This window comes from Hipposideros armiger, unplaced genomic scaffold (genome assembly GCF_001890085.2).
Source record: "Hipposideros armiger isolate ML-2016 unplaced genomic scaffold, ASM189008v1 scaffold_149, whole genome shotgun sequence".
Taxonomy (NCBI): Eukaryota; Metazoa; Chordata; class Mammalia; order Chiroptera; family Hipposideridae; genus Hipposideros; species Hipposideros armiger.
Window position 1 is genome coordinate 3,639,430 of NW_017731499.1, and position 11,232 is coordinate 3,650,661.

At 43.4% G+C, this 11,232-nt stretch overlaps 1 pseudogene; it reads right to left on the reverse strand.

The window, feature by feature from the left end:
* Positions 1-5,525: 5,525 nt before the first annotated feature.
* LOC109387162 (dnaJ homolog subfamily C member 21-like) overlaps positions 5,526-11,232 on the reverse strand; it is a 101,803-nt pseudogene continuing 96,096 nt past the window's right edge.

Here is an 11,232-nt window from a genome sequence, read left to right on the forward strand (position 1 = left end):
CCCATTTTCCAGATGGAAAAATGGATTTAAGATAACACACACCGATGAGTAACCGTGGTCCCAAGGTCCTGGAGGGGTCCCCGGGAATGCCTCTTCAGAAGTTCTCAACTAGCCATCACTAAGCAGCAGAAAATGATGACTTCTCTGGCAGTTCCTGAACTGGTACCTTCCTCTCTGCACACCTCGGTTTTGACGGAGCAGCGTGGTGATTCAATGTGCAGTCGTGACAGCAGCTGCACCCAGACACCAACCAGAAACAGCTTGCTGGAATGTGCCTCAGAAGCAGCTGCTCTTCATTACTTTGCTAAGAAACCATGCAGTGTCACAGCAAGACAGGGGAGCATAGAAGATCCAAAGGTCAGCCGAGCAACACCCCGGAGACAGGACAGCTGGAGCAAGCCTCCATTTACCTGCCGTTCTGTTGGCGTGAGACCAGCGTGCATTTCTCTGTGGTGTTTTTGTACGTATATAGATCCCCCTGTAAGTGTGACTAAGAACACAGTACATCACACACCTGGGGCTAAACACAGCTTGGCTTAGCACACTCAAAGCTCACAGCATACGTGCCAAGTCCTAAGCTTAGTCGATATAGTATACCAGAAGCTCTGCCTCACTCCATCCAGTCTCCCCAGCACCCCCGTGGGGTAATAATACGAGGTAGAACTTATGCAGCCCTTATGATGTGCCAAGTACTGGAGTAGGACTTCACATACAATAGTTCATTCAATCCTCAGAGCAGTCCTATGAGGTGGGTGGTATTGGAAACCCCATTTTATAGATGAGGGACCTGAGTGGTCAAGTAATTTGCCCAAGGTCACACAGCCAGTGAGTGGCACAGCTGGGTTTTGGACACAAGTGGACTGACTCTAGCACCCATGCTCTCCACCAGTGGGCAACTGGTGGTTTTTGTTTTTTGGTTTTTTTTGGTAAATGGCCAAATGGTAAAGATTTTAGGTTTTTCAGGACACAGATAGTCTGTGTCACAAATTTTTGTTATTGTTATTATCTTACAACCCTTTAAAAATGTAAAAACAATTCTTAGCTCAAGGACTGTTCAAAAATATCCTTCTCTGAACCATTATCTTATGGTGTAGAGGTTTGAAAAACTGGCCCAAATTCTCTACCTCTACCTCTGTCTGCCTGTACCCTTTGTCACGTGACTCTGCAGCACCTGCACACTCTGACTTCAGCTTGATCACGTGATCTGCTTTGGCCAATGAGGTGCAGGCAAGTGTGACACACACGCAGAGGCTTGAAAGCATTTGAACATCCCTCACTCTAGAATCTTGTCTGTCATCACCGCATGAACATGTCCAATGTGGTCTGCCAGAGGATAGGTGTCATGTGGAGCAGCACTCGTCCCCATTTCCCCAGCAGAAGCCAGCCTAAACTAGCCAACCCCTAGTCAATGCCCAGATTTACTCTTTCACAATGTTGAAACCCTTGAACCAATGCCAGCAATTGCCTCCATTTGGGATTCTCATTACAGAAGGGAACTACAGTCTGAAGGAGTATCCTGAAACTCATGACAATACAACCCAAATGAAGATAGTGGAGCACAATCCTACAAGATGCTTCTCCATGCAAAAGTAATACAGATAAGTCTGAGATATGCTGCATCCTTGGTCCCCATCTTGGAACATACCATGTACTAAGTACTTAGTATCATGTATTAAGAATTACTGAATTTTGCGTGTTGTGGGGACAGACTTGCTTCTCCTTGCTCTAGGGTCCCAGTATAAATTCTAGGAGAAAAGACTCATCAGTTCAAGGGGGTGGCATATTGTGATTCAGACAATCACTCTCTGTGGCCATGGGAGCAGTGTGACTTTGTTACAACAGCTGTTTCTGCTACCGGTATACAGCTAAGGAGGAGAGGCACTTCCTTGCAAGGGATGCTGGGTATCTCACACTGGAGTGTGTCCCATGTGAGTCCCCTACAGTGAGGAAATCACTGTGGTGAAGATTATAGGGCATTAAAGGCTATGAAAAGTCCTGCAGTAAAGATAGCTACACAATTTCACTTAATGCAATGTTTCCCAAGCACATGGGATCATGACCCTTTTGTCCTATTCCATGAAATTTTTCTTTTGCTTAAGAAAATTAGCTTATTTTTTAAATTAGTTTCAGGTGTACAAAACAATGTAATAAATAGACGTGTATACCTCTCACAAAGTGATAACTCCCCTCCCCCAATCTACTACCCCTCTAGCATCGTATATAGCTGTTACAATTCCATTGACTCTATTCCCTGTGCTGTACTCCATATATATATATATATATGTGTGTGTGTGTGTGTGTGTGTGTGTGTGTGTGTGTGTGTGTGTAAAATTATAGTTGACAATCGATATTATTCAGCTTTAGTTTCAGATATACACTGCAGGAATCTACACCGTCCATGAAGTGGTCTCCCTAATAAGACAAGTGCCCATCTGACACCCTACAAAATCTTTACAACACTATTGATTATATCCCCCAAACTATATTTCATATCCCCGTGGCAATCTCAGGAATATATAGTGGCATTTTCCAGGCCTGTATGATGTGTGACATCAAAACAGATTGAAACAATATGAACATCCAGCTTTTTTCTACTAAGCCAGACAGTAAAGAGTTTTGCAAAAGATGCCAATTTTCTCACCAAAACGTTCTTTTTTTAAATTTGGAAAAAATATTTTTCATTAAAGTTGTTATATTAACATTTTTTTAAAATTAGCATAACGTCCCCATAATATCAAACCACAGAGTTCATGTTTTTCAAAATTCACTTTCAGAAACAAACCTAAAACAAACCCAGCTTCTTCGCTGTCCCAGTAGAGAGACACTTTCATGCTGGAATTGATGCTAATTTACTTAAGCACAGACCTCTCCAGAGAGCAGGATTGAGATGAAAATAGTCAGAAGCAGCCTGAGATGAAACAGACCATAGAAATGAGCCAGTTCAAAGTTTTCAGTGTACACACATGTGGACACAGAAGACCCAGGGAGAAGCTCACTCATGGGGCCAATGGCTGTTGGTGGAGCACACGCACAAACACAGAGCAGCCTCTTCGCCATGGTCTGGGCTCCAATCCTTGCCGGGCTTCCCTATTGGACAGGACAATCCTAAAGCATCGGCTTTCACACATTGAGGTTGCCCCACTATGGAGCACCCCGATGAAGCACTAGGCAGAGAAAGTCCCAGAATGTGGTTGAGGACCATCCGAGTTTTCACATTTCCTCAGCACTGGTCAGTATACACGTAGGTCCATACTGCCTGACAATAGATTCAAGTTCAGCCGCTTACTAGCTGTGTGACCCTGAAGAAGCCAGTTAGCCCCTCTGTGCCTCAGTCTTCTCATCTGTTATATGGGTATGGTGGGTCTCCACTGGTTAGGTTAGTTGTTAAGGATTACATTAGATAATACTTTTCAAATGCTGTGCTGGGCATACAGAGAAAGTGCTCAATAACATTTGCCTTTATTGTATGATTCCATTTGTATGAAATGTTCAGAATAGGCAAATATTTAGAGATAGAACATAGATGAGTGGTAGCCAGGGGTTGGGGGGAGGGGAGAAAAGGAGAGGAACTGATAAGGGGTACGGGGTTTCCTGTTGGGGTGATGAAAATGCTCTAATGTTGATCGTGGTGATGGTTGCACAACGCTGACTATACTAAACCCCATCAAATTGTGAACTTTAAATAAGTGAATTGTATGATATGTGAGTTATATGTCACTAAAGATATTAAACAAAACATAAGTGAGTGCTCTGATTAATTTTCGTGGGGGAACCACATCAGAGTCTAGAGCTTTGCACTTGGTAGGGAGTTGATACTGTGGAATTAAATATACCCTATTTTCTTGTTTTCTAAGATGCATTTTGTCCTTCACATTTTAACTCTGCTGAAATTGGGATATGTCATGTAACTGATATGTATATTTGATGTCATTTTTCCCCCCCAAAAGAGCTGCTATTAAATCGATAGTTTGTCTTACAATCAACAGCTTCCAGGAATCAAGAAATATAGTAACATATAATTTAGCAATCCCACCTGTGGATACATATCCAAAGAAAATGAAATCACCATCTCACAGAGAAATCTGCACCCCCATGTTCATTGCAGAACTACTTACAATAGCCAAGATATGGAAACAACTGAAGTGTTCATCAATAGATGAATGGAGGAAAAAATGTGATGTGATATGATGTGACGTGATGTGATGTGTGTATTTATAATGGAATGTTATTCAGCCATAAAAATTAAAACTTAAGGAAATCCTGACATTTCCAACAACAGAGATGAAACTTGACGACACTATACTAAATGAAATAAGTCAGACAGAGAAAGGTAAATACTGTATGATCTCACTTATATGTGGAATCTAAAAAAGCCAAACTCATAGAGACAGAGAGTAGATTGGTGGTTGCCAGGGGCTGGAGGGTGGAGTAAATAGGGAGATTTGGGGTCAAAAGGTACTAATTATAAGATGCGTTAAGTGCTGGGGATCTAATGTACAGCATGGTGACTATAGTTAATAATACTGTATCGTATACTTGAAAGTTGCTAAGAAAATAAATCTTAAAAGTTCCCATCACAAACAAACAAACAAAATAATAACTATGTGAGGAGATGGATATATTAATTAATCTTATTGGGGTAATAATTTCACAATTGATGTGTATATCTAATCATATGATACATCTTAAACTTACACAAAGCTATATTGCAATAAAACTAAATTACATCTAATAAAATAATGACAAATTCATAAATAATAGGGAACCAGCCCCAGGAAACTAAGGAAGAGGTATTGTATTAGTCAGCACAGGCTCCCATAACAAAATAACAGGCTAAGAAGCCTGAACAACAGACCTTTCTTTCTCACAGTTTTGGAGGCTGGGAGTCCCAGATCAAGCTCTGGCAGGGTTTGGTTTCTGGTGGGGGCTCTTTTCTTGGCATGCAGATAGCTGCCTTCTCACCGTGTCCTCACATGGCCTTCCCTCTGTATATGTGCAGAGAGTGAGAGGTCTCTGGTGTGTCTTCGTCCTCTTATGAGGATGCCCATCCTATTGGATTAGAACCTGATCCTTAGGATGTCACTTAACTTTATTACTTCCTTTATACTCTGTCTCCAGATATAGTCACAATGGGGGTTATGGCTTCAACATACATATGGCGGGAGGGGGGCTGGGGGCATGACATGATTCAATCCACAGCAGGTGGCAATTTAACGCATTGTATTTTTTTTTTGTATGTGTTAAAATAGTTTAATTCTCCTGGTACATTTCTGTCCACACGAACCAACAGAAATCAAGAAGACATAGTTTACAATATTTACCTGTTTTGAGATATTCAAGTCAATTCCAATGGCAAAAGTAGAAGTCAATCACTAATGAAATGTGTAAAAAAATACATAGGAAACCAAAAAAAGTTTTACAAGATAAAAAATAACCTTCCACAAAGCAATCAATTGCAGCTCACTGAAATTTTAACTCTTCAGGTGATTTCAGTTGAATTTTTGGTTTCAAAACATAGAGGAAAATCACAATAAAAAAGAAACAGGGTTAGCAGAATGTCTGTTTTTACGTTTTTCTTTCTTGTGTCGATTTGCTTGCTATGCTGTTTTAAAAAGATGATGGAGGTGCTCTTGCATGATCTGTGGCCTTTGGACGGTCAAAAAGTTTATTCTGGGATGGAAATTCACTATAGCAGCTTGCACCGCTGAAAAGAACACCATCCATCGTCTGTGCTTCAGCAGGTATTTTGACAGATCTGTTCGTGTCTTTGACTTTCTTTCCTTTGGGTTCAGGAAAGCTTTTAGCTTCACTTTTTGGGTCATCACACAGTTCAACAGACCCTGACACTGACATTTTCTTGGGGAATATCTTCCAATTCTTTGGCACTGTCTAAAGTTGGTATCTTCTGGCTAAACCTTTACTCCTACTCCAGTTCCATCTTTATTGAAATTATAATCCTGGGCTGGTTTCTGTTTCTTCTGTTTTCTAGAAAGCTTTTGTTTTGTGCACCCTCTGTGTCCTCCTCAGAACTGGCATTCAACACATTTTCATCAGTCTGAGGTCCTGAAAAATTGTCTTCCTCCTCCTCCAACCGTTGTTTTGATAAACAACCATTTCCCGATGCTTCTTTGATGTTTCATGATTCCTTTTCACGAGGGCGTTTTCCGTCTTGAGAGATTTGTCACATGCTGGGCAGTGTAGGCAATCATAAAGCTCTGCATCCTTGGCCTCATCCCTGTCCTTATCATCCTGTCTTTGGGCTCATGTTCTCCATTTCATCTTCTTCTGACCTATCTCCAGCTCCGTTTCATACTGCGCCTCCGTCTCCCTGAGCTCCTTTTCCAAATCCACCAGCATCATCCACCAGCTCCGTCCTTCGCACTGCTCTGCCAGTTCTGCTAGCTTTAGCTCCGGCTGCCTTCTCTCCATTCTGTTCTTCCATCGGTTTTCGATGAGCCTGTGCGTTTATCTCTTTTAAGAATGAAAGCTACCAGCTGACGAACAAGCTCATTCTTCTCCTCCCTCGCTTTGTCTTGAGTCTTTTTGTTTCCTTTTTTTCATGGCACATTTCTCCCAGTGGTCGGAAGCTTGTCGTGTATCATATTCTTCTTTCCAAGCAAAGTTATTTAGAGTGCACAAACTCTGCCAAGAAGGGCAGAAAGGGTAGGCTACCTACTGCACCACAGTCACCCTGGGAGTCTCCAAAAGTTGGGACATCCTCTTCTAAGAGAGATTCTAGTTCTTCCCTCGCCATCATTTCACAAACATGATGATACACCTTTTTCATCATCTCCATAACCAGAGTCACAGGTAACAGTGAAATAGTGAAGCAAACATAAACTGTCATCTTGATACTCTCCATCGAGCCCAGCTTTGAGCAGAGCCTGTCTATGGTTATCATGACATGCTCTTTTCTCGGGGTCACTCAATACACCATGTGCTGCTTGGATTAATTTAAATTGTTAAGCTGCTTTTGTGGCATTATCCAGGTTTTTATCGGGGTGCCATTTCCGGGCCAGCTTCTGATAGGCCTTCCTCGCCAGTGTGAGACTGCTTAATACACTGTATTTAAATTATACAGTTGAACCTTGAACAATGCAGGAGTTTGGGGTGCCAACTCTTTGTGCAGCTGAAAATCTGCCTATGACTTTTAACTCCCCCAAAACTTAACTATTAATAGCCAACTGTTGACCTAAAGCCTTACTGATACATAAGTAGTTGATTAACACATATTTTGCATGTTATATGTAATATATAATGCATTCTTACAATAAGCAAAACTAAAGAAAAGAAAACGTTAACACTCCCCTCCCCTCTGGTAACCACCACATTGTGTTTTCTGTTAAGGGTGAGGAACGTCAACCTAAATAAATCCAATCCATCCCCCCAAAATTGTTTTTTTATTTAAAAAATAAAATGAAAGTTCTTTTCGGGACCATCCAAAAATCACAGTGATGAATCAAGTATCAGGAAATAGATTGTTCATCAAGACATAGATAACATTCCTATTGCAAAAAAATAGGTATAGCTAAAAAGATCAACTATTCAAAGAGATTTCAATATTACAAGGCTTGACTGAACACTCAAACACCCATGGGTTTCCTTCCTGAGCACAGCCTCCAAAGACAAATAAAAATCACATTTTGCAAACTGAAATAAGCTTGTTAGGTTTAGTTGCCAGACAAGCAACAGGAAGGTGGTGCATTGACCCTCAGAGATATTCATCGCCACTCACTCCATCTGACCTTCTCCCATCAAAAGAATAAAGGATCAAAAAAGTTGAAGCTACGGAAAACCTCCCTCAGCTTCCAGTGGTTCAATTTCTGAGTTTTCTTGGTTGAAAGCTCTTAAGCATCCCTCCTAAAGAAACTAGCCCAGCTGATACACTCTTGTCAACGCACTCATGGCTTCCTCCCCATATGGCCAACTCTTTAATTTACATCCCCCGCAACAGAAGGAATATTCAAAACCATCATTAATTCAGTTATATTCTCAGGAGATAGCAATCATCTATTGCTACAATAAAGCTGCATAACGAACTGCCCCCAAACTCTGTGCCTTGACACAATAGATATTATTCTAGCTCCTGGGTCTGCTTAGCAGGGTGGTTTTTCTGGTCTCAGCTAGATGTGAGCTGGGATGACTGAGAGATTCAGCTCTGCTCTTGTGTGTCTCTCATCCTCCCCCTGGGACCAATGAGCTAACCTGGGAACACCCTTCTCATGGCAGTGGGAGACGGCGAGAGCAGACAGGCCCAATCATGAAGCACATTCATGCCTCTACTTGCATCACATTTGTTAACATCCTATTGGCCAAATCAAGTCATGTAGCTACCCAGAGTCAGAGTGGGAGGGCTCTGTAAAGTCACATGATGTGGATCTCACGAGAAGTAAAGATTCGGTGCCATTTTTACAAACTACCTAAGGGCACAGCCATGAAGATGATGATAAAGGAAAGCTTGTGTCTACTTAGCTGGCATTTGGGCAATAGAACAAAGCAGGATTTCTTTGTCCAATGTAGTACATTATTTCTCTTTTCCTTAAGTGGGTTTTATTTAGAGGGAGGATGGAAAGTAAGAAAAATCCAGTTACCCTAGGAAAAGACGGAGAAGGCTTTGATATCAAATCAGGAAAATTGCAGCATCGGCTGCCACACCACGAGTAAAGAGCTCCCTGGAGGTGTCACCTGCCTAGGTAAACTGGCAATAAGTGTCTGTTCAACACCAGTTTTTCGCTGAGAAATCTTCAAGGTGACCCCGTGCAGGGACTCCAGGCTTTGGGGAGCAGAGGGGGAGCGTTCCATGGAGGCACTTTCCCAAGTAGTGAAAACACCCAGGGCCGAACCTAAAATGAGGAAATTTAAAACTAAATAAGGGAATTCAAGCAGAACCATTTCCATCAAAAGCAGCAAGCATATGGGCCACGCTGTCAAGTGGAGACCATCAAACTGAAAAGTGTAAACGATTCTGGGAGATGAGACAGATAAGTTAGTTGGAAAAGAAGGAAAGTGCCTTTTGAAAGCCCAGATCGGGGATCTGATTTTTGTCACCGGCAGGAAAGCTGCCCTCTCCTTCCGCCCAACCCCTTTGAGACAATGCCTGCCTTAGAACATTTGGCGTTGCCCCTGGAAAACTTTCTACAAAGAAAGAAAAAATTAAAAGTCCCCCAGGATATTAACTCAATCGAAAGCCCTTTTTGAAAGCTTCTATAACAGTCTGCTGTGTGTTTTAATGAGTTGAAATGTGTGCCTCCATTGGCTGGGATTTTAAAGAGAGCCTCTTTCTGCCTGCTCCCCTCTGGCTTCTACTAGCTCCTGTTTGATTCTGCATATTCATAAAATGCTCGGCAGGACACACCGCAGTTCAAACACACTTTCAGCTTTGACGACTTCAATAAGCCTGTTCTTCTCCACTGGGCAGTTAATGCACTGAGCTCACAGACACTCCTACTGGGCATTTGGAGCTGTGAGTTGGCAGAGCAACGTGCAGATTTCAAAGGGTGGTAATAACTTTGTTGGGGGACCAGAGGAAAGGGGTCCACCAGCCGGGCTCTGCCAGCTTCTGATTACCATGGGGGGATTATAAGCCTTCCTCCCACCACCCCAGTTTGCAAAATAGTTTATATTTTACTTTCCTTCTTCTTCTTCACCCTTGGGAATTTCCATTAGGCAAGGCGGTGATTGTAAAACCCAAAGAAGAACAGAGGAATGAAGAAAAATACCTGCCAGGAATTTATCATCACAAAGTTTGCTTCCTAGTCCTTGACATCATCTACTTTCCTCCGTCTGTGTTGTCACCATCTTCATTCAGAGCCACCTTGACTTGTCCCTTGGTTTAGAGCATCAGCCTGCTCGCTGGCCTCCCTGCCTCTACTGTGGCCCAGTGTCCTCTCTGGGATGTGACCACAGTGACATTTTAGACTACGACACTGATCTGTGTTCCTTCATTTATTCATAAGTGTTGGGCCTCTACGGTGTAATCAGGCAAGGTGCTAGGCTCTGGGAGATAATGGCGAGCAAAGCTATTGTGAGGCTGGGGGGATGGGTGGAGGCTGAGGACCCTTGGGAGCACATAAAGAAAGGGGTGGGAGATCAGGGAAGGCTTCCCTAAAGAGGTGATGAGTGAGAACCATCTGGAAGATCTTCGGAAGTTAACTAGATGCAGAATGGGTTTGAGACAGGACACCGAGAAAGAGCATTCTTGCAAAGAGGACAATCATGGGGAACAAAAGCCCTGTGGTGGCAGGGAGCATGGCAAGGTTTGTGGGTCCAAACCTGTCCACTTCCTGCTCCATTTAACCTTAAGAAAAAGACAGAAGCCCCTGCATGATGTAGCCCCTGACTGCACCATCTCCTTCCAATCCTGTTCCACTTGTCAGACTTCTACCCTCCAGGCAGTGCCAAAACCACCCCTAAACCCACCTGTGGGGCTGGCTCCTTATAGCGAAAGCAAAGGAACCTCATTTGTGGAGCATCTAGACATGTACGCGCGCGCGCACACACACACACACACACACACACACACACACACACACACACACACACCCCAATCACAACATTCCCTATGAAGTAGATGCTAGTGTTGCCCCCATTTCACAGGACAGGAAGTTGAGGCTTGGTGTGAAGAGGCAATGAGACAGCCACCACACAGGGAGGGTCAGGGTGGAGCTGGGATTCAAATCCTAGTAAGATGACTCCAGAACCCTAACAAACGTGCTATATTGCTTCCCTCCAACGTGGTGGAAGTCTGGAAGAGGAGATGGGTGAGGTCCTAGGAAGGACATTGGGAAAGCTCCTCTCTCAAGCCATGCCCATTCGATTGGTAGCAGCTACCTAGAACGCAGAGTTGAAAGGGCTGTGAAGCCCCACCCAGGCTCCCAGGACAGCCCACTGTGATGGATGAGCAGTGTCTGCCGTGAGTGCAGGAAAGGGCAGCGTACATGCTAGGTATTTTTCTGCCCTGGACCAGCAGGATACATAAGCTGGATTCCTCCCTCCAGCCCAAATTTGGACTGTGTGAACCAGAGTTCCTTCTCCAAAGACTTTCCTGGACCTTCTCCAGCTGCTCCAAGGCATCTGTTTCAGAGATTCCAACTCCATTGCAGATAAAGTCAGAGATGCAACCAGGTCAGCCCAGTCTCCTCACCTACCCCTGGTATTTCTTCCCACCAGGCGCTTCCTCCCAGGACCCCCAGAGCCCTAACTTGTATGGGAACTAAACCCACCTCTCCCCAC